At 41.3% G+C, this 22,069-nt stretch overlaps 1 protein-coding gene and 1 long non-coding RNA gene across 2 annotated transcripts in view; both read left to right on the top strand.

Moving 5' to 3' along the window:
• LOC142572859 (nose resistant to fluoxetine protein 6-like) overlaps positions 1-22,069 on the top strand; it is a 102,123-nt gene that overhangs the window by 36,473 nt on the left and 43,581 nt on the right. The window lies entirely within an intron of this gene.
• On the top strand, positions 1,841-20,057 carry LOC142571062 (uncharacterized). The gene is made up of 3 exons (XR_012825745.1): positions 1,841-2,134; positions 5,300-5,491; positions 19,013-20,057. It is a non-coding gene; the product is annotated as an uncharacterized LOC142571062 (long non-coding RNA).

The following is a 22,069-nucleotide window of genomic DNA, read 5'->3' on the forward strand; positions in this document are numbered from 1 at the left end:
CATTAATATACGTTGTTGTACTGTGTGGTAGTACAATATATAGTATACTGATCAACACAATCAGTGCTCAAAGTTAGCCGGGGCTCGAGAGAGTCCGGCCTCTCTTCTATTTTCTGAGCAAGCCCCGCCTTTGCAAGTCAACTGTAACACTGCGGCACCCATTCGACAAGCACTGAAGGTGATTTTATTTCCAGTAGTGCCTTGTGAGGGGAAATTCCAACTCTCCAATTTTTGGAATAATGACTTAAATAAATAACAACTCGGTTTACAACCTCTGTCTGAGCAGCGTGATCGTGAATGCCTTAAATTGCTGCATAATCTAATTAACACCCCACGCTACTCATTAAAGAACAACTATCTGTCTCCTGATAAATTGAAACCTACTAGGAAGAGCCACAAACTTAGCCTTTCACCATTTCAACCGCGTATTAACCTTTTTAAGTATAGCTTCTTTCCTCATACAATTGAAAAATGGAACTTAATTACTTCCAGGTGAAACTAGGTCACTGTCTTTAGGGAAATTTTTGCATAAATTAACTTGATTCATGCTGTGTTTTTTATACTGATTGTATCTTTTATTTTGAAGGTATCATGTTTCTTAAGGTGCTGAAGTTGATTTGTGCAGAAGAATATTTTGTTATATGCAGTGTACAAACCCACTCCTGTGATAGCCCAATTGGGCTGCAGTATGTGAAAATAAAAATAAATAAATAAATAAGTGATTAATCAGCTGATAGGGAATGAGCAAAAACAGGGCAACAGCTATATTGTCCTACTTCTGCATGCATTTCCCCAAGGCATTGCACATCACCACCCTTAATTGCTCGACTAATTAAGATTCTTGACACAGCTAGCATACTGTTTCATGAGTCAGTTGAGTGCGAACCTACCTGTTCGTGAATTATTGAAGGTTCACCTAGGCTTATTAGTTTACAAATTAATTTTAATTCGTTTATTTTTGCATTACGAGTACAGTGCGATACCATGCATGTATTTTGTACACTTATGTAGTAAGCAGGTGTGAAACCATGAAATATATTCTTGTAGTGCGCTGAGGTTCTAGGTCCTTTCGGCTCCTCTTACCACCGGTACCACTAGCCGTTACTACCAGTGGTGCGGCCGGTATGTCGATACCGCCGGAGTGCTTTATTGAGCGATATGTGTGAACGTGACACGCGCGGCTTGCCCGTAAATCCGTGCGCGTGCCGCGTCAACAGAAACACGCAGCTTTTCTTTTTCTGGTGAAAATGGGGCACAACATCGAATAAACGAAGCTTTTCACAACACGTTCACAAACGGACAAACACGAAAGAATCACGTCCAATCTGAGTCATCATTAACATGTCTAATTGACCAACGATTTGGCGGCTGTCCATTGTATTTGTTAGGTTGTTAATTATGCTGTTTCTCACTGGTCACCCAAGCGAGACTGTACTAGTAATCATGCAAGCCGTTCGCTTTCTTGCATTTCGTGACTTGCTCGTCCGGCTCCTTTTGCCGACGAGAAGCAGCCTAATACTCGCTCCATCCCCAACAGCAATACTCTACAGAACGAAATATTGTCCCTCTATTTAAACCCCATTCAACCAGGTTCAGTGCTTGCAATATTGAGCCACAACATGTAAGGAATATCGTTTAAAGGCCGCAGGCCGGCTGACAATGGACATAAATCGGAGGGGCCAAAGAAACTAGACTAAACCATTGTTTGCCGTGAGTATTTTCTAAACAGCATGTGCCTTTTATCTTAAATAAATAAATATAAAGAAATCTAGACGGAAATAAATAAATATAAAGAAATCTAGACGGACATATGTTAGAACTTTGTTTCGTTCCGTCCATATTTAAACTCTTCTAGGTGGCGCCACAACAACTCATCGAAATGCACGCGGCGCGAATTCGAATCCACAGCGAGATTTGAGCGCGGGAAGCTGCTGTGTGCCGTTATGCCGGGGTAAGCTAGACAGCTCAAAATTTTCTGTTTGTACTTACGAGGCAGCAGTATTTGACAGAAAATAATAATACTTTGATGCTCTTCTCACGCCTGCAAGCGAGGGCGGCGTGATTAACAACACAGCGTAATGCGCAATGGTGAACGTCAACGAACTCCACCACCAACCTGGGACGAAGCATTTTGGTAAGCTTATATTTTATTTCTTGTTTGCAAAGTTTGTCGTAGGCAAACAATCTTTTTCTTTATTTCTAAAAGGATGGCATTTGACTTCGCTATCGTGAGTCTCACGTCGTGAACAACGGCTTCTGCGATATCCAGAACGTATTGATGTGCTCAGTGCGCATGCATGATGTAAGACGATACTACTGATATGGAATAAGCAGAAATGTGTAACCTCTATATCGTACAGGGGGGGAAAGACGCGAAGATAATATGTCAGTTAAATAAAAACGACACGTCTCGTTTTTACTCGTCCTTTTGTTTTAGTTACTGTATATTTTGTTAATGTATCGTCATATGGTTTACCAGCCATGGCCGGACTTGGTGCTCTCGTTCTCGCGTGCAAATGTCCCGGTTTGCTGAGGGGGCACTGTGAGCAGCGCCAGGCAGGGCGCGATTCCCCCGGTTATTGAGCCCCTGGCCAAAAACTTATTTCTGGTGTAGGAAAAATTTTCACAGCTCTTTACTATACCCACCGTGGTTGCTTTAGTGGCTGTGGTGCTGGGCTGCTAAGCGCGAGGTCGTAAGATCGAATCCCGGCCACGGCGGCCGCATTTTGAGGGGGGCGGAATGCGGAAACACCCGTGCACTTTGATTTAGGTGCACGTTAAAGAACCCGAGGTAGCCAAATTATTTCGGAGTCCCCCCACTATGGCGCGCCTCATAATCAGATTCTAGTTTTGGCAAGCAGAACTCCATGATCTATTTTTTTTTACCTCTGCACTATGTGTTTTGAAATGTTCTCCTTTGTTTAAGCGTGTTGGTACAATCCTTTACCGTAGTTTTAGCGTTAAGATTTGATCATATTCTCTCGGTGCGTAATGCATTTATATACAACAACCGCGGATAGAAGCTGCGACTGTTTGAGATCGTAGCGCCTTTCCTCTAAGTTGTAGTGATTAGATGTCATTGGAAATGTCTAAGTTTGGGAATGCTTGTTTTCATCCTTCACATTCTAGAATACAAATTTATACTAGGGTAATTAAAACTTGCAAAATGCAGTGTGAAAGTTAATACTAAACTTTATTCATTCAAAGAAAATAAACTATATTTTCAATGTCCCTTTATAATAGCATCATCGTGCACTGTGGACACTGAACCGGTTCGAAGGCACAAACTGACTGAATGGATTCTTGTCTTGCTTTAGCATAACTCAGTTTGAGCATGAAAGAAAATGTACAGGTGACAGGAGGATGAGCGCTAACTTCCAACTGGTTTTATTCCATGACCCTACTGCACATTATATGCGCCACTCATAGCACACATGAGAAAAACAATTGAAACAACAACCTTACAAGAAGCATACGGCTGCAGTTCACTGAAAATGTGCCAACCAACTTAGAAAGTAAAGTTCCTTGTCGGATAAAGATAGGAGGGTGTACTCACGCACATCCTAACGTATTTGGCAATGGCATTAGCCTCAATAATCTCGCGCATCAGTTGAGTGCGGCTGCATCCTATGATGACACATTCTTTAGAAAAACTAGTTTGCATCCACAAGTCTTGCAATGCATGGCAAGGGACCTACTTCGTTAACTTTTATGAAGGTTGTAACTATGCTTGCCCAAGCAATCATTGCTACCCCATCCCGTCTGTCTAATGTAGATGCCTTGCACGACACGGGAAACTTTTGTACCACAACTCAAGTGCAATCAACATGCCCGTCCATGTCTTTTTTTCAACCAGTGTGTCAAAACTTGTGTAAAATACTGGCAAACATTTAATGACCAGTACGTCACTTCACATTTATTCTGCGATACTCTGCTATCTCAACTGCAGGTTGCCAAGAATTAAAAATTACCAGAGGGCTCTACTCGAATGGTGTTCACTGTACCTTGATGAGTGTTGTTCATGGCAGCCACTGCAAATATTTCTCATTCATTGTGCACGAACATGTTACATTAGCTGAATTTTTAAATTTACCTAATCGATGAGAAGCGAAAAAGTTTTGTATGATGGTTATAAATGCCCCGTAACAGCATTTAAAACAGCCTAGGATTTGTGAAAACTTTCTTTAATGAGAAAAAGCCCGTGAAATGACTAAAAGGTGAAAATAAACCGTCCTGACCATGCCAGCGCTTCAGCGCACCAAATATTGCATCAATCTTTACACAAACTTTGCCAAATAGGGGCACTGGGAATGAGCAGCTGCAGTTTTTTCTCGACATGTCAGCAGTTTTTGGCGTGCAAGTACAGTCCCTACCCAACGCGAAGTAGCGCGATCTTGGTAACCGTTCACTTTGCGAACCTTTACAAGACTGTGCCCCAGGTTTGCACATTCGTAATATATGCAGTACGCTGATGACAATGTTTCCATCTGAGACCGCTTATATTACTGATGCGGGGCGCATTGTCACGTGAATTTTTAAAGAAAAATTTGCATGTTTTGTATTTTTTTTGTCGGAAAAAAAAAAGACCACACATGACCTAGGTCATTGTAACACTGTTATCGGTCATTTCTCGGGGTATTCCACAACCTTTGCATTGACACTGTGTTGGATAAGTAAGGAAATAAACATTCATTACAATTACATATTAACTGCTTGTTTACAATGAAAAAAAAAAAGCTTCAGTAGCACTAACGTAAGCCTATCAAAATAGAGTGGGCGATGTTCACGGAAAGCACTCATTTATTTTTTTCTTGGCCACAGTTAGTTGTCACATCCAGTATGTAATTTAATGGTGGATTCCGAGAAACCTGTACAGGTTTCCTTCGTAGCTTCATGCTAAAGTAGGGTGCGTGAAAATTTTTCCTGTCATGAATTTTACTTGCCTTGCAGGCTTCCGCAGAACTGATCTGCCATAACCAAATAGTGCTCTGTAAAGTAAACTAAGGGGCACCTTTTCTTCATATGCCTGTATTTCACTCACTGACCTTTACCAAGCTACTCATGTAAACATGTATTTACTGCTCCAAAACGGGCTATTCATGCTCCAGTGTGTCAAATTTGCTGCTCTCAGAGCTGCTCCAAAACTTCTTTGACTGCTTCCATCCCTGTATGAGTGGCCCATATAATGTTTAACGAAATTATGACTGGCATCCCAGAAACTTCAACATGTTAGCATCCGTCTGCCAAAGTGCCTGCATCTCAACATTTTGGTTAGAACTGATCACTTTATTTGCTGCAGGACTGAAGCTGCCTTGATATCTACAATACATTGGATACTACGTGCAGAATAATGAATGGCTACCTGAACGCTGCTTGAAGCGGCAAGCTCTACAGCATCACTTATGCTCCTTTCCATGGGTTGGCAAGAGGAACCGTGGCACGCAGCTCTAAGGCACCTGTGCTCTTCACTACCTTCGCAGGAGATGCATTGGTATGCTGTACATATATTTGACTGTGTGTTCCAGCTGCATCTCTTGCACTGTCATTTGATGTGCAGGCAGAGGAATTGCCTATTGGGCGCACGTGTTGGTTAAAGATACAAAAAGGAAGTTGGTTCTTTGAACACTGATGACCCTGTCCTCCACTTATTTCTTTTCATTTTCTTGTTACCTTATTTTTGCTGGTGATATAAAGGTCGCAGGCAATTAAACCAAGAAAAGCATTGGTGTAATTAGCTGTGGTTTAAATTGAAATGTAGAATATATTGAAAAAAAGTAATGAAAGCAGACGGAAAGACCTTGTCTCTGGTGGTGACTGAACCCAGAACCTTTGCAGTACACACGCGATGTGCTGCCAATTGTGCTAACTTGGGTATTTATGTGTGGTATACGTGGCCCTGGGAGTGTTAGCCAGCGCCATTTAGAGCCGTGGTGGGCAGATGTGGAACATCCTTTTTTGCATGATAGTGTCGTGTAACACCTGAACTGAAGCGAGCAGGCATGTGGCTAATAAACCCATGCATGCTACCTTAAGGCATCAAGGCTATGAGGTTTCAGACCCTCGCAAGAATGAATGAGAAGGAAAACTGGTTTCATTTTTTTAATCATGACCATATAAAGCCAGCAGGCTTTTCTTTGATAAAGGTGATTATTCTGCCATTTCACAGGAATTATTTGCTCATTTGTCTGTTTTTGATTATCTTTGTGAGAATTCTGATGTTGTACAAATGTAGTCTCTTTTTAAAACAAAATTTACAGAACTGACGGAAAAGTATATAACGAGTGTCCATTCAGTTGGGCTGAAAAACTAAGAAACCATGGGTGAAGCCTAGTATTCTGAGGTTAATAAGGAAAAGAAGAGTATATAACGCATTCAAAAGAACCCAAAGCAGTTATCAGTTTAAGAAGCAGGTCGAAGTAATTCATGAATATAAAACTAAAGTTCACATTGGAAAGGGTCAGTATTCAATCGACTTTATGATAATATGAAAACAAATCCAAAGCTTTTTTGGAAATACGTAAAAGAATGCGGATCTGACTCAACGGGAGTAAATGAACTTGTTCACCATAATAAGGTCCTATCCGATGATACAGCTAAGGCAGCTTGCTATAATGATTTTTTCATTCTGCATTGCTTGCCCAAAAGAACCTTTGGAAAATTTCATGTGAGAGCTGAGCCATTAATGAAACCTGTCGAATTCAGTGTTGGTGGTATCGAATCATTGTTACAAAGTATAGATGAAACTAATTCCCCCGGCCCAGACGGTATTTCTCCCCGCATATTGAAGTGCTGTGCCTGGCCAATCGCATCCTACCTCTACCTAATCTACACTAAATCTCTTTCTACTGGAGTGCTGCCGGATGATTGGAAAATGGCACATGTAGTTACGGTTCATAAGGGTGGTCCAAAAAAATATGTAAACAATTATAGGCCTATCTCTTTAACATCCATTTCCTGTAAAATATTAGAGCATATATTATACAAAGAAATAATGAAACATTTATTACAACATAGATTATTAATTGATAATCAACATGGTTTTCGCAAGGGACTGTCCTGTACAATACAGCTAATTGAATTCTATCATGACTCAGTGGCTCAGGTGGATGAGAACGGGCAAACAGATTGTGTCGTCTTAGATTTTCGAAAGGCGATTGACATGGTTTGTCACTCATTGCTCCTTCAAAAACTTAATGAGGCAAATGTTAAGAAGTGTGTAGCTGGATTGCCAATTACTTGTCGCAGCATCGGCAATGCGTAATACTGAACGGTGCTACTTCTCCTTGGGTCGAGGTCACATCAGGAGTTCCTCAAGGGTCTTTTTTAGGGCCGCTATTGTTCTTGGTTTATATTAACGATATTCCTGCCAGGATATCTTCGCGTTTACGCTTGTTTGCCGATGACTGCGTAGTGTATAGGAAAATAGAAAAATGAACAGGACTCCATTGATATGCAGGTTGATCTTACTAGCATTGTCTCGTGGTGTCTGAGAAGTGGAAAATCCAACTAAATACAAAAAAAATGAGTGCATCTGTTTTTCACGAAAAAAAAGAAAATTATATAAACGCGTTAGTTTTTGAACACTGATATTATTGACCAGCAATATATGTATAAATATTTGGGTGTGATCTTTTCAAGTGATTGTTCTTGGAATGCACATGTGAGTAATGTAGTTGCAAATGCTGCTAGAGCGCTAAATTTTATTCAGCGAAATTTGAAATCTTTATTTTTTGCCCTAAAGAATACTGCTTATATTTCATTCGTCCGATCTTGGAGTATGCGTGTGGTGTTTGGGACCCTCGTCAGAAAACCTTGATCGACCAAATCAAGAGAATACAAAAAAGAGCGGGAAAGTTCGTTTATGGGCGATACAAGCGAGAGGAGAGCTGCACTGCAATGAAAAGTGAGCTCGGATGGGAAGCGCTCTCGTCTTGCCGATGAAAACTGTGACTAAAATTGCTATTTAGCATATATAATAACAAAACCTGAATTAATAGACACTTATTTTAAACCACTGCACCATGTATCTAAAGAACAGATCATGACTTTAAAATTCGAGAGTACCGAACTAGAACGAACCTTTATGCTATCATTTATTGCCCAAACTGCAACAGAGTGGAATCGATTATCTTGTGACCAGGTGTGCTGTGCGAATGAAGATGTTTTTTTCGAAGTTGTAACCACCCTGCTTGCACGCCCCCGGGCAATGTGGGGTATCTCTGAATAAAGAATAAAGGCACTGAAGCCAAGAAAAGCATAGGGGTAACTAGCTGTGGTTGAAACTGAAATGTTGAATTGGCTCTGCAGCCATCTATCAAATTTCACCGCAATGCATTATCGTAACTCAATGGGCAGCACGTTTAAAAATTATAATTCAAAAGACTGCCGGAATTTCAACAAATGATCAGTTAGCAAGAATGAGAGTGCACGCCTTTCTAATATTCTGCGTATTTATGGCTCTTATTCATAACTTTTCTGCTGTGTTATATCAGTGTTTTAATTCGGACCGAAACTGTGCTATAATGTAGCAAAGAGGTTACGGTCTAGTGGCGTAAATGAGCATGTTAATGAGAGGGCAAATTGTCTTGACATTGTTAACTGAGAGTTGTTTAAACTTGAGCAGCCTTCCGAAGTATACTTCTTTTGAAGTTGCTGCTCATTGAGTTACACTGGTACACTGTGTCGTTTGAGCTACTGCAACGAGATGGCGCTTCGTACGCGGTCATGTAAGATGCAGAACGATTCCTCGGGGAGAGTGGACCAGACTGTGTAAGCCGAGCCGGCATGTAGCCGTACGTGTTTTGCATATGCAACCTAGTAAACAGTCCCCAGTTAACACCTATGTTTTGTTAATCATGTATGCTCGTCATCCGGCCACGACATGGAGGCAGCGGTGGGATACTCGACAACGCTGTGAGAAATGCACCACGCAAGTAACGCAGTGCGGTGAATACGAAACTTTGCTACCCATGGCTTCGCCTACAGTTTCCACCAGCCCAGCACGCAGCTCCGCTCAACTCGTTCGTCGTCAAACTGCCGGAAAAACTTGATTTTTGGCGACCCGAGGAGTGGAAACAGTGGTTCACAAGATGGGAGTGCTATAGAGCCATCACCAGACTAAAGAAGCAATACAACGAGACGCAGGTGAACACGCTCATTTATGCCATGGGTCGTGAAGCCGAAGACGTCCTAGCCTTGTTCAGGCTCTGTTATGCTGAGAAACTCGACTACAACACAGTAATGCAAGTGTTCATAAAAAATTTCCTGCCACGGATGAACGTGTTATACGAGTGTGCAAAGTTCAACAGCCGGAAGCAAGACGCGCACGAAACAGCCGATATGTTCATCACTGAAGTCTTCAGACTAGCTGAAGCCTCTGAGTACAGTGCCCTGAAAGAGGAACTGATCTGTGATAGACTCGTGGTCGGTCCCACAGACACGCAGGTAAGTGAGTAGCTGCAACTTAACGCCGAGCTTACTCTGGAAGCCGCTGTCAATGCTGATCACAACATGGTGACAAACAGCAGCAAAAGGACCTACGGCCACAGCTACAGTAACTTGAAGCTGTCAACACCATGTGCAGCTTCTCAAAGAGCAAAGGAAAGTCAAATAATTATAAAAAAAAAACAGCGTGACCACACTGCACAGACATGCAAGTGGTATGGTTCAACAGAACACCTATGGTTAACCATCACACACTGTGTGCCCAGTGAATGGCAAAACATGCAGTGCCTGCAGTAAAAAGGAACACTGCTGCCGTATGCTTTTCTGCTTGCAAAAAGCAGAACAAAAAGCACATACCAAGCTGTTTTGGAAGAGGTTTACTTGGACCAACAGGATCCAACTGACCAACAGGATCCTGGGCCATGGAAAATCAATGTGATGGTCAATGACTTGCCAATGAAGTTCAAGGTAGACACTGGTGCAAATGTAACTGCCATGCCAACAAGTCTCTGCGACGAACAAGTCATGGGCAACCTGAAGCAAGCAAATGAACAGCTGCTCGCACCCGGCAGGACCAAAATAGCAACGGTTAGACTCTTCACTGTGACCCTGTGCTGAAATGGCTGGTTGTGTCAAGAAGAACTTTATGTAATAGACTAGCTGCATGACGCACTTTTTGACCTCCCACAATCAAGTCCTTCAATGTCCTCCAAGTCTCCTAGAAGTAGCAGAGTCAGCAGGCAAGGTCAGTGACTCAGCCAACATTTTATGCCGCTACCTCTACCTGGCTACAGACCTGGGCCTTCTCAAGACCGCTTACAAAATATCGCTACTCCTTGATGCCAAGCAGTGTGCTATTATGTACTCGAGGCGAGTACCTCTGCCCGTGTTGCCGAGTGTCCAATGTGAGTTGGAGAGAATGGAGAGCCTGGGTGTCATCATAAAGGTCGAAGAGACCACAGAGTGGCGTGCACCTATGGTAGTTGCGAAAAATAAAGGAGGCGAGCTGCAAATCTGCAGTGACTTTGGAAGGTTGAAATAGAACATTCTGTGTGAATGAGTCTTAGTGCCCACCAGAGCTGCCTGGTTTAGCAAACTTGATCCAAGGGCCGGTTATTGGTTACTGGTTACCTCTGTCCTAGAGGTACACTTTCCTGATGCCAATTGGCCATTTAAGTTCCTCCGATTGCCCTTCGGAATTTCCACAGCAACTGAATATTTCTACAGGGAAATGCTAAGACCGCTAGAAGGCCTGGACGGCCAAGCATGTCTGCAAGACTACATAATAGTGTTTGGCCGCATGAAGGCAGAACATGATGCATGACTGCACAAAGTACTTCAGCACCTGCAAGAAGCTGGCATCACCCTAAACGCAGGAGAGTGTGTACTACACCAGCAGTAAAAAAAATCAGGCCCCTTCGTTAACCCCCTTGTTCATTACATAATGAGGGTCTCGAATCTGGCAACATTGGTGCCTTCAGGTAGCATGTGTGGGTTTATTGACCAGTTGCCTTCACCCAAAAAGATCACATACTCTTGATGCCTGCGGCAGAAAGAATGCTCTACATCCCCCGCCAAGGTTTGTGAGTGGTGGCACTGGCTAACAATCCCAGGCTTAGTTCTAGTAGTAACATAAACACCCCAGAAAATGGATGGGAAGATGGTGCCATGGTAGCTCAATCGGTAGAGCATCACACGCGTAATATCAAGATGTGGAATCGTTCCCGAATTGCAGGAAGTTGTTTCTTCATCCACTTTCAATTCCATTAATTTATAATTTCTTTATTTGAATTAGTAAGTACAATTTCCCCTGTGTTGTCCTTGGTATCTTTGTTGGCGTCTTATGATATGATTAATAAAAATCGGGCCCCTCTGTTAACCTGCTTTCTTCTCGTTCATTACATAACAAGGGTCTCGAATCCGGCAACATTGATACCTTCAGTTGGCATGTGGGGCTTTACTGACCAGTTGCCTTCACCAAAAAAGATCACGTACTTGTGACGCCTGCAGCAGAAAGGATGTTCCACATCCATCGCATGTGTGCCATGTTTTCTAAGAAAGCAGGAACTATTCATATAATCTCTCTGGAAGTTCATAAAAGAGGGGGAGGGAGGAAAGCTTGCAAAGAAGGGAGCAGGGTCAAACAAATTGAGGTGTAGCAATCTGTGTAAACCAAAAGCAAAAAACATTCATACACATACTTGTGAGAAATAGAAAAAAATAAGAAAATGAATAATTACACAGTCACTCCCACTCTATGATATTAGAAGAACTTATGATATCAGTTGTGCATTCGTGTTTCTACTCCTCCCAAGAATATATTTTACGTTAAGGATGACAAGTGCATGTGTTACAATGCTCACCTACATTGGTCTTCCTTTGTTTTTATATTCTGCAAATGTTCTCTTGCCCTTTCATCAGTGCAGCGTCCAATTAGGCTTGTGTAGAGCTTACCAGAAATAAGAGGTTATTTGTTAAACCATTCAAGTGGCACAATTCATGAACGGTGTTGCATGCCTTTTGTTAAAAGCAGCTGTATTTTTACACTCAAGCATGGGAATAAAGCTTAGATGGCTTCTTCGGAACCAGCGGCACAAATGGGCCCCACATTTGTCATCAAACTTCTTCAGTCAGTGCAACTGCTGTGCTCATGAGGCAGTGCCTCTGGCTGCTTCAAAGTGCGTGCTTTTGTCTTTTGCTGCTTTCAACTCCTGAAGTTTTCGCAGTAGGGATTCTGAGATTCCGATGATGAGAGTGAGGGGGGCCAGCTGCTATGAACCTGCCAACCTGAGCACAAAAGCTATTGCGCATTGTGTGAATACACATTTTTAGAGCCTATTCAAGGCCCATTGGGGCAATAGTGGGTTTAACATGGGTGTAGGCTGGTTCATGCAGTAGCTAACCATTCTTTGCTCTTTGTTGGTAACTTTTGGAAACATGCTTTAGGGGGACCATCAAATGTTTACCTAAGATATGCAGCGCATTGTCAATGGGTTAATGAAGTTGAGTCTGACGAAGTCTTGTCCGGTTAGGAAGAGTTAAGGGAAAAAACAGAACTGACACTGACCAAGGTGAAAAATTATTTAAAAACACGTGGGAGCCTTGCTAACAATGCTTTCGCCATGCGTGTCTCAGGTGTAAAGGTTAGTCCTTTTCCATGCCCGTTAAAAAGATTTCAAATGTAATCTGCTGTATTCTCATGTGTCACATTAGAGTTAGGTTGTAAAAGAATTAAGATATTGATGTATCAAAAACACTTAGAACCATGGCCTTGTCAAATATGTAGTGATGTAATGTCACAAAGCACAGGAGCATTGTGATCATCACATCTCAATACCCCTACAGCAGAAGCTTGAATTCCAAATGCAATGAAATTTCACTTTGGCTAAATTGGTAATAAATGAGTAGTAAATACTACTGTAGTGATCTTGGTAAAGCTGCGGTGCTGGTAACTGTCTAATTTTTTTTTGTATTCTTTTAATAGTGTATTAGCAGATGACGCATGAACCTGGTGGTTAGTGGCTATGACGAGAGTCCACATGACCTCCAGGTTTTTTATCACACTGCAGGCAGCTGCAGGTGGTCCCTTATCTCGTAGGCCGCACTAAGGAGCCCTGCAATCTGAGTCATGCCTCACTGCCAGTTACTGGTAATTATAGCATTCATTTCAGTCTCGCTATCAAGAATGCTAGAAGGCTGTTTTGTATTTACACTGGCTGAATCATTTTTTTACGCAGCCTTAACTTTTGTTGTAGCTGGGCTTTAAGGGCTGCAAAACAGCAAAAGCCAGCAGTGCACACACTTAGAAGCAGCTGAAGCAGCTGGAAGTACTGCCTCATGAGCACCAAGCGACGCACTCACTGCAGAAGGTTGCTGACAAGCATGGGCTCCGAGTTGGGCTGTTTGATGTTGCGCTGCCAAGCCTGAGAGTGGATGATCAAATTGTAGGTGTGGCAGTTGCATTTTGATAGGTGTTAAATGCATGTGTGCTGTGCATTGTATGCACAGTAGAGTAACTAAGGCAGTCAAAATTAATCCAGATTCCCTCGTACTTCATGCCTCATAATCATATTGTGGTTTTGGCACATAAAACTACAGAATTTGGTTCAATTTATTAGTTGGTGCTCTTTGATTTTCCAGTTCTCTAATTTTCTTGCTTAGAAAAGCTCTGGTTCTTGCTACAAATGATGAATTTGCTATTAAGAAAGGCCAACCTTCAATCTAACTTAACTCATTATTTTCCTTTAGTGTCCCTTTACCATGCATTAAAAGCATGGAACACTAATACTTTTGTATTAATTTTTATTTGACTTGTGCTCAACAGCTAGATGGCATAGAAGCTGAACTACTACTGTGGGCTTCAAGCTGATAGGTTGCCGTATAAAAGCTTGTCTTTTCTTTTAGAGATAAAAACACCTGAGCCTAGTTTTCTGTCTTTAGATAGACTACTGAGAAAAGCAAACATCGCTTGCATGATAGATAAGTGATTAGTTAATTGTGCTCAGTTTTTGCCCCCGCCCCAAAAAAGGAAAGTGAACATAATTGTATATTTTAGTTGCAGAACTTGAAACTAGGAACCGAAATGCACTTAACCATTTCCCTACTGAGGATGAGCAAGGCTTGTCATTGAAATTTGTGCCTGTACAACTGAGGTACCCAGGCTTCTGATGGACCCAGGCTGCGCTGGGTCCATCAGAAGTAAAACCACAAAGTTCTGCTTCGCCGTCCATAGGTTCGGCTCCACTACACACTTCTTTTTAATGCATGATAGATGATACCACAGGGCAGTATGTTTCTGTACTGGCAGCCAACTTTTCAAAATGATGTCATCATCTTGCAGAAGCTTTTGACCATCTGGGGTTCCTTAACATGTACCCAATGCATGGTACACAGGTATTTTTGCATTTCACCCCCATTAAAATGTAGCGGCGCTGTGGCTGGGATTCAAGCCCTTGGGCTTAGTAGCGCCGCACCATAGCCACTATGCCCCCACAGCGGGTATGTTATGGCTGGTCACTTGCCAGTTCTCCATGTGCATTCTGCTAACTGCTAAAAGTCAAAAGCCAACAAGGATACACTTCGTGTGCTAAAAACATCCCTCAGGTGATCGAAAGAGATGCACTTGAAGGGAAATCAAGACATGGTGTAAATGCTGCTGCTGGCACTGTGAAATATTCATTGCTTTGGTCTTCAGAACAGTCAAAGCCAAGTTACACGGGCATTCATCAGTTATAGTATTGCTGTTTTGGAGCAAAGAACGCATCTTTTCAGCTAAGCTATTTCCTTCGCTTCTAGTAACCCACCTGAACCAGTAGAAGTGTGCTATATGTGACAAAGATAAAATATATAAAAGATACAACAAACTTTTATGTCCCTGTTATGTAGCTCACATTGTATTACCAACATAGTTTAGGTTAATAAAATTACAGTGGACAACATATATTATAGCAGAGCTTCTGCTTAAGCTACTAAGTCAGACATACTAGTAGACATATAGCACGAAGAAATGGGCACAAAGAAACACGTCGAAAGTGCTCGCACCAAGTACCGCCCGATTTTATTCTTGGAGGGAGTGCAATCATAACCACATTCACTCTTTTTGGGATAGTGATGAGTCTGACTGGTCCAGTGATTTCATTTTACCTACTCATTGCCATGTACAAGCGGCAATGTTTTCATCAGTTTGGTGTGAGTGATGTCAGTTTCTGAGCAAAATGATATCTGAGGGTGCAGAGAGCAGAAATTGTGCAGAAGTTGGTTTCCCTGGGTTTTACAAATGACCGTGCAAAGTTAGGTGGCTGCAGTGACAAAGGTTGCCTGTCCAGTGCAAGAATTTATATCATGTCAAAATATGTCATGTATTTGTTCATCTGAAGTAAAGAATTGAAGCTGGAAAGCTAACAACTCATGTTTGGAGCTTCAACTTAATACTAATGATTGGGAGGAATATGTGGGCCCCTAGCGACCTGTTTAGAAAAAAACGCCTTTTTTGCTTACTACTCTGCGGTTTACTTATCATGCCGCACCTGCAATAACATATAAGAAGCCAACAAACACTTGCACCAAGAACAACATAGGGGAACTTACTTCAGGTTAAATGAAATAACGAAACAATAAATTAATAGAAATGAAAGTGGATGAAAAGAGCAACTTGCCGCAGGTGGGGAACGATCCCACAACCCTCGCATTTCGCGTGCGATTCTCTACCAATAGAGCTACCGTGGCACCGTTTCCCATCCACTTCCTTGGGTATTTATGTTTCCTTGTAGAACCCTGGGAGTGTTATCCAGCGCCACCACTCACAGACCTTGGCGGTGGACGTGAAACACCCTTTCTGCCGCAAGTGTTACGAGAACGTGATCTTTTTTGGGTGAAGGCAACCGGTCAAAACCCACACATGCTACCTGATGGCATCAATGTTGCCGGATTTGAGACCCTCGTTACGTAATAAATGAGGAGAAAGGGGGTTAACTGTGGGGCTGTTATTAGTCATATCATAAGAAGCCAACAAACACTGACACCAAGGACAACATAGGGGAAATTACTTGAGCTTAATGAATGAAACAACGAAAGGATAAATTAATGGAAATGAAAGTGGATCAAAAAACAACTTGCCGCAACTTATGGGATCGTTCCCCACCTGCGGCAAGTTGTTTTTTCATCCACTTTCATTTCGATTGATTTATCGCTTCGTTATTTCATTTATTAAGCTCAAGTAATTTCCCCTATGTTGTCCTTGGTGTCAGTGTTTGTTGGCTTATCAGCTTGTAGTTGTTGCTGGTCCGGTTGATAGGTCTTTCTCCTTGTTTTTTCATGCTATCATACTTCTAAGTACAAATAATCTTGCATACTAATGCTGAAAGCTGAGAGAGTCGGTTATTGGCATTAGGAAACAGTTACTATACTATTAGATGAAGCACATGAAATGCACAGGATGAGCACTGTACATGAACTTGTTTTAGTACATGAGTGCAATTATATGCATGCATGAAAGGCTCACATTTTCAGCAAAATTTGACGATACGTAACATATAAGATACATCACTCATTCTATTTTGCATGTACCATGCATCTTTTTCAAGTAATCAATTTTTCTATTCGAGATTTCAATAGAAGGTGTGCTATTGTATTTATCGGTTTGTCTGGGAAGGCCCTTATATATCAGTGTGCACTTTTAGCCTTACATATTCTGAGTATTTTGTGCTGTTGTATTTTGCCATGCATTGGCATCTTTTACAATGCCCTGCAAGTTTTTCAGACCTTGCTAACCTGCACAGAATGCTCAGCCTGTCTTTGGGGCACCTTTGAGTGCCTTTAATGCCTTCAGCAGCAAGTGTTACGTAGGATAGACCAGGATTTGTGGTAATGGCAGGCTGCAGGAGCATTGTGCACAGATGTAGGTGGTAACAGCATGTGGATATCTCGCAAAACATTGCAAAAGATGCCAAACTGTGCCAAAATTTGACTGTACAGATGCGCTTTGCAAATATAAGGCAGGGAAGTGCAGATTTGCATACTAGGCCTTTTCCATCCAAGAAACCAATAATTGCATTAACAAACCTTCTACAGGGGTCTTGAATAAAGAAGTAGGTTACTTGAACAATATGATGTATGACATGGGTGCATCATGAATCACATAGTTTATATGTCGTGTATTGTGAAATTTCCTGTGAATGTGTCGTTTTATATATGTAGTCATTGTTTAGTGAGGTCATTTCATTTCCAGCACCCATTCTCTGCATATCATGTTGGTATTTTGTTTTGTCTTAGAACCGTAATTATGTTTCATAAAACCTTACATTGCTAAAATTTGACTTTGGGGCAGTTTGGTCTTTTCATCCACATTCTTGTTTTTGTCATTTCCCTTACCATGTAAGCATTTTTCTGGAGCACTTGCAGTATTTCGTCATGCTCTTGCGTTTACAAGCCAGATGTCTGTCTCTGAGCAGCCCAAACCACTTGAAGCATGCAAATCTGATGCATCCTCAATAGAACTCCATAGTGAACGTATTGCTAAAACTATTTTTAGGGGATGAAGCACTTCTGTAACTGCCGAGTTTTGCAGCAATAAAGAAGCAGAATGCTTGCATCTCTGTAATCCATATTTAACTTTGTATCATCTTTTATCTGACTGTCTGTCAGCATGGTAACATTGCATATTGTCTTCTTTATTAACATTCATAGGTTCCAAATTGCTCCTATAATGTTTTTGTCCTCACATTTTCTGCAATATCCTTCACCAGAAGGACAACTAGCAGTTCACTTGATTTACCACTTTTACAGGCAACAAATTAACCATAATAGTAGTGTCATGCCCATTGCTTAAAAGCTCCTAAACAATTCTGCACATCTGAAAGTTCCTTGAATTCATGCAAGCAGGTGCTGTTTATAATATGGCTGAATGCTCATGTGATTGGTTTTTTAGGCCATTGTGAAAGAAAAACCCCAGTACCTGTGTTGCTTTATGATGTTGACCTGCATTTATTATTACATTGGTGAACTGTGTGTGCACTCTGAAGATATGCGCATTACTGCTGGTGTTTTGTATAATCTGTGTATAATAAAACAACGCATTATATTATCAAGAACACATTCATTTTATTAGTTTTTTAATATGTTGTCATGATTTCCTTTCATTGTCAGTGCTGCTAGGCATCCTAATACCTAATTAAAGAGCTTCTGCAGATATAGAGTCGATTCAAAATTTCATAAACTTTTAATCATGCAGCTATAGTTTCTTTTTAATGATACGCTCTTTCTTCATTACAAAATAGAGGTTCCTAAATTGGTTATTCGTACCTATAAACCACTCTAGCTGGATGAAAATACTTTTCAGAAACTGCTCGAAGGTCTATAATCAAGTCGGCATAAGAAGATACTCTTTGCAGATACAAAACATTAATGGTCTATCGCAATTAATGAAACATTCTGGAAAGCCTTGTGGTCATTCATAGAAACACTTGTTTGTAGCTTTCTCAGTGCCGTGATGTTTCAGCCTTAGTCTACAAGATAACGATGCTCACACGATGTGAAATTTTCACGAGGTATTCTGTGTGTGCGTTCTGCAACTTAAAAGGAAGAGGTCCGAACATTGGCCAAAATGGTTTAAAATAATTATTTGCATTTTGGCTTCCCTTGGGGGTCTTGTTCACAAGGCTCCCGTGGGGGAGCCAAAAGGTAAATAACTATTTTAAGCCATTTTGATCGGTGTCTGGACCTCTTCCTTTTAGTATGCATAATCCCGACCAGACGGGCTTTTGTCATACTCTCGACTTCATCCAGTCTGCAACTGTACAATGCGTTCGTGTTGTCCACTTCTCTACTCTTGTGCCTGTCTGCGCAACTCACCTTTTTTGCATATGAATCCTTAGCAACTAGCTCGGCTTTCTGTCCTAATGTACAATGGGCTGTAATTTTTCCTAAAATCTGAGGTGGCCAAGATACACTTGGCGTGGTAGCATTGACTGGCACAGCACTGTTGAATAATTCGTAGTGCTATGTTTAGATACTCATGTGGTGTCAGTTTGCAATACAATAATACATAATCTATTTACGTTTGGTTTTTCAGGATGCTCCCTATCATGCACTGCCATCTCAACAGTACCATGGCTTTTTGTGTGGATTCCTTCCATTTTGAAGGCCACCACTGCTTGCACAGCATCACAGCCTGCCTGCCTTGATCTTGCGGAAGAAAATACAAAATGCCTATTTTTTGAAATGCGTGCATGGCTCCACGCAAGACACCACCTGCCGTCGGGGTGTTAGGGCTTTTTGCAGAGAAAATGTTTGTAATGATGCCTTGTGTGTGCCCTGGTGGCTAAATGTTGGCCTCTTTGCCTGTGTAAAAATTTCACACTTATGAATACTGTTAAGGGTTCCTGTATTATTGTTATTACTTACAGGTTCCTGTTAAGGATTCCTGTATTATAAATTTTTGTTTCATTATAAAACTAAATATTATAGTTGAATTGCTGCTTTGTGTGATATGCAATATTCAGCTGAAGGTGATCAGCAGAGATCGAACAAGTGTTATATCAGGTGGAGAAATTTTTTTGAGAAGCGGACTTCTTCGTTAGGGTAACAACTGTTTTCCTTGGCAGTATTTACATAGTTCACTTTTCTCCACTTCATGGATATCCAGTAAAATGACTGAGTGCATAGGGAGGGTGAGGCAAGTTTAAATGCTCAACATGGGGATTTAGTTGGGATAGCAAGGTGTGTAGAAGGAGAGTTTGGCAGGTTGCTGACACCGATTTCTATGAGTAATCTTGTTGATTGTGTCAATGTCGGTTATTTAATGCGAGGCATCTTCTAAGGCAAGAAATTTTGAAAAAGCTCCTTATAGTTGTGGAAATTCAGTATGTGCCCCCTGGGGCTACCATGTGTATGTGTCACTGTGGCCATTGGTTATAAGCACTTGAGGCCACTGGGTAGATGCAGCTCTTAATGAAGTTTTTTGAAACAAACTTGTGTATGTACACTGGGTGTGTGCCACTGCATATGTGCCACTCTTTAATGAACCTCTTTGATGCTGACTTAGGTCATGGGGCATCACAACAAGAACCTACGTAGTGACATCTGTGTATGCATGTAAGTGTGAGCTGAAATTGTCTGCTTGGATATTCTTTCCCTGACGACGACTAGTCTCCTTGTTGAATTTACTTCAGCCTGAGATATCACCTGTTTGACTACTGTTATCACATTATGCCCATTTTGCTGTGAACTTGTCATGTTCTCTAGCTGGCAAGCTTGAATTTCAGGTACTGCACAGTGCTAGGAAATTAATTCAGAGTGGGTGGTACCACCTCTGCTTCTTTTTCTTTACAGCTGCATGTTACATGAGAGAATAAGTTGTACGTAGATGTCTATTAGAAATAGCATAGGTATTCAAAGGTACTTTCATTATGTTCTAGGTCATAGGTGCTGTCTGGCCTCCTTTGCTTCATTTTTTGTAGCATGCTCGTTTACATGCAAAAACAAATGTGGCCTGTTCTAATACATGCAAGGACTGCCCAATAGCTCATGATGTTTTGAGCCACTCAATTTCAGTCTTGGCTTCACTTGTGGGTTTTGAACTGTACTGAAGCTTGCAATATGCTTGAGTTTCCTGTCAAACTGGTTTGCTTGTTTGTATCCAATTTATTGAATTATTTCACTTTCATTATGCTAATAGTCATTGATTGTACTATCATGTTGGCACATTTGATTCTAGAACTGTAATAAATTTCCAGACATTTTATTGCTTTGTCATAATTTCTGCACCTCGTTAGACACAATCTACTAAACACACACAAAAAAACTCCCTTCAACCTCGTAAAACTACCAAAAGGCGCATAATAAACTCCCAGACCTACCTGTAAAAGCTATAATAAAGAGCTAAAATGCACTCCCAAAACATCTGTTTAAAACTCCCTTAAAACAGCTCCCTAAAGCTGTAAAAATTAACTCCCAAACATTCTCATATATTCCCATAAAAAGCAAAAATTAAACTCTCAAAATTAACCATAATTGCTCCCTTAAGCAAAGCTCCCAAAATATGGGAACAGTTGCTCCCTTGTTTACACCTAAGCACACCTACAAGGAGGCAAAATAATTTCCCAAAGGTCTCCTTCAACACTCCCTTAAGAAGCCAAACGTTTCCGAAAATGTACGTAAGGACTCCCATCGCTTCTCCTATAAATTCCCATAAGCAGCAAAATAAAATACCCATGTCAACTTGTAAAAGCTCCCAAAGCTCCTCATAAAAACTTCCATAGTGCTGGTGTTCAAAAGAGGAATAAAAAACTCCCAACGTTCCCTATAAAGACTCCTGCAACCGCTCAGGGGTCGGTGTTCAAAGGAGAATTAAAAAACTCCCATAATTCCCCATAAAACCACCAAACACAAGGGTGTGAAAAAAAACTCCGTTCGAATGGAGGATATTGTCCTCCCTTAAGGGCTTGAGTTATGCAACGAGGCCAAAACTCCCTAAAAGGGTCAAACCTGTTTACAGTGTATATAATATACTGCATTACATTGGTGTGACAATCGCCCACCATGGGCACGAAAAGCGCCGGCTGCTATGCTCTCCGAATTTCGTGCTTAGATTGATGAACACTGTACATGTGTGCACCTCAGATTTAACAGTATATACAATACATAAAATAATCTCTTTTGTACAACGTGCGTATTTATTTTATGCAGAAAAGCACGAAACATTTATGAGGTCCCTGACAGGCCCCGGTTTAGTTTACTACAGTATAAGGTATGAACTAAGAGAAAAGGAAGCCGAATGTATGTGCGATTCTTCTTTCAAGAGTATAATGAGGCTACCACAACCATTAATTTCATTGTGGACAGTGAGCTTCAGCTGACAAAGTAGCACCTCACTAGACAATATTCCTGACATCCGAATTTTAGCCAGACCCAAAGATACACCACACAAGATGATCTGTTCATCACCGGCAGATATAATCTACTTATCCACAGAGGTGAATCGTTCATCTTCCTAAATTATGCCCTACAAGACTAAATATTGCTCTGCGAACTTGACCTTTAGTCACACTGCAGCAGGCTTTATAGACGGCTACGGCGCAGTTGCCACTTTGCTTTCAAAATTGAATATCGCTATTTTAAAAGGGCGTTA

This window comes from Dermacentor variabilis, chromosome 1, assembly GCF_050947875.1.
Source record: "Dermacentor variabilis isolate Ectoservices chromosome 1, ASM5094787v1, whole genome shotgun sequence".
NCBI classification, from domain to species: domain Eukaryota; kingdom Metazoa; phylum Arthropoda; class Arachnida; order Ixodida; family Ixodidae; genus Dermacentor; species Dermacentor variabilis.